At 37.3% G+C, this 2,530-nt stretch overlaps 1 protein-coding gene across 4 annotated transcripts in view; it reads left to right on the forward strand.

The window, feature by feature from the left end:
- The window catches only part of LOC106877951 (zinc finger protein 239), an 8,103-nt gene that overhangs the window by 1,687 nt on the left and 3,886 nt on the right, over positions 1 to 2,530 (forward strand). Inside the window, exon 1 of one of the 4 annotated variants that reach the window (XM_052977672.1) lies at positions 280 to 431. The exons of 1 other annotated variant lie outside the window; for it this stretch is intronic. The gene's annotated coding sequence lies outside the window, so the exon portion shown is untranslated. 2 more of the 4 variants (XM_052977673.1, XM_052977675.1) reach the window with 2 other exon arrangements.

Below are 2,530 nucleotides of genomic sequence, written 5' to 3' on the forward strand. Positions count from 1 at the left end.
CGTTAAAAAAAAAATTTCCGGAAAATATTTTAAAATGAGGAAATGGTGGTGGCGAGGCGAAATTTTGAATTTGAGATTTTCGAAATTTTTTTTTCAGAATAGCAATCTCCATAGCCTAAAACGTGAGATTCCGTTAAAAAAAAAAATAATAATAAGGGGGGGAAGGTTCAGATTACATATTGTCCATCTGGACCGATTGCCGAATCCTAATGTAAACAATAATGATATCTATGGAAACTTATTTAGCATAATCAGATGGTAACCATGGTGATACACCTCACAACATTGATGAGTTGCTCTTTTGTTAATGTGAGAACATTTGTGCGACGTCACATGACATATTTCCCTTCCACTTCCTGTGTGACTTCGTAATAGATGTTTGTTCTATCGAAGGTATTTCACTATAAACACAAATTTATGTAGCATAACAGGTAAGATATAAATAATAGAGATATTTTAGTAAAAGTAGTTGGACACGAGTGATGTAAAACGTTTTGATGTTGCTAATCAGCTATTGATATTAATTCTTTTCTCCACCACTTTGTCTAAAATCAATGATTCAACAGATTTAGACAATAACTACGGCATACATTAGGATTTGATGTGAAAAGTTTTTCGGAGGTGTAGGAGGAATTTCGGATAACTCATGACTCTACTTCGGCAGCATTTTGGGTTAAGTACACCATTTGGTGGAGATGGAGTATATGTAATCTGGGTATACCCCCACTTTTAAATTTTGTTTTTTTTTTACGGAATCCTATGTTTCAGACCATGGAGAATCCGATTCTGGAAAAAAATTTTCAAAATTTCTATCCCCCCATCCCCAGTTTTTATATAGATCCACAGGGTAAACCTAACCCTAACCCTGACCGTAACCCTGACCCTAACCCTAACCCTAAACCTAACCCTAACACTAGTTTTGTGAGATTTGGCTGTTATTTCTAGCATGTAAATAGCCTGCTTGGTGGGAGGGGGGGGAATTGAAATTTTTCAAAATTTTTTTTTTCAGAATCGGAATCTCCATAGCCTAAAACGTGGGATTCCGTTAAAAAAAAATTAATAAATAAGGGGGGGAAAGGTTCAGATTACATATAGTCCATCTCTACCGTCATTTTTATGACAAGTTGCTCGTAAGTCTCTTATAACATTCCTTCCCGATCTTTTCTTTCATGCTTGCATACTGAATGCCAGAGCCTTCATTTCTTCCTAGGTATTTATAAGTTTGTTCCTGATCAAGTTCCTTCATAATTGTTAACATCTAGCGCAACTGAATTGGAGGTTTTCAATTTACTTTTCTGGAAAGTGGTCCTGGCACATTTAGCAAGACCAAATTCCATCCTGATTTCATTACAGAATCCTTTCACAGTACATAATAGGCCTTCAAGCTCATCATTGACTTTGCCATATAAAATACACGGCTTATTTTCTTGTCAGTTTTATATCCAAACCATGTTCTTCCAAGTTTGTAGCAAGCATATTGTCTACTCGGCTATTTCGCTTTAAAATTATATCAAATGGGCATGTTTCGGCATTGTCAACATTTAATCATATGGCTAGGGTTGGACTAGATTAATTGCAAAGATTGGATGGTCTTAACTAGCTAATCAGTGTTTGAGCAACAGTTTTTATCCCAACATAGAAACATTCTCTTCCTGTCCACCAACCATTATATAAGGACTGCTCCCTCACGTTATAGAGCAGAGAGAGGAGGGAGAGACGAGATCATGAGCCAAGCAGATGTCTTCCAGTTGCCGATGTTGCGCAGCACACAGGACAAAGCCATAAACATGCTATGAAATTTCAACTATGAGACAACTTCCACTGTTCAAGACATACTTAAAATTACCAAACCAGTTGCTTCACAATATGTAAGATATTTGCCATGTGTTCTTGCTGGTAGTATTATTCATGTTGTACCAACATGCTGTACCTTCTATTAGTGTTAAATTAAAATGTAGCAGTCAGTTACAATCTTTGTCTTCATATTTCTTGGTGCTCTTAACCATGGCTCATCTGGAACCAGAAATTTATTATTTTACCAGGGCCATAGCCACACAACTTCAACACCCGCCACCTTGTGTTATGCGGAGTGGGAGAAGAGTTCGTTGGCCGGCCAAGTTTGTACAGACTATTTCTAATTGTGCACTTTGCACAGTGATTGTCATTCAGTTGGAAACATTGATTATGACAAAGAGCCATTTCACTGTAAGCTCGCCAAAGCATGCTTAATGTTCCGAGTGGCAGGGGCGCTTCAAAAGTGGAAGAACATTCCTGGAAGATGATGAGTGATCTGGAAGGCCTGCCACGAGCGTCACCCCCAGAACTGTAGAGAAAATTCATCAACTCATCGATGAAAGTAAACAAAGTTTGTTCTTTTTTAGAAGCGTTGAGATGTATTGTAAGATACAGAAATAAATTTATTTCTCAAACGCATGATAATGCTATAAATAGCTTGATCAGGATAAATTATCCATTTATTGCAGAAAAATATGTTACTGGCCAGCCATGAGACTCAAACTCACATCTCTGT

Source organism: Octopus bimaculoides, chromosome 28, assembly GCF_001194135.2.
Source record: "Octopus bimaculoides isolate UCB-OBI-ISO-001 chromosome 28, ASM119413v2, whole genome shotgun sequence".
In the NCBI taxonomy this organism is placed as follows: domain Eukaryota; kingdom Metazoa; phylum Mollusca; class Cephalopoda; order Octopoda; family Octopodidae; genus Octopus; species Octopus bimaculoides.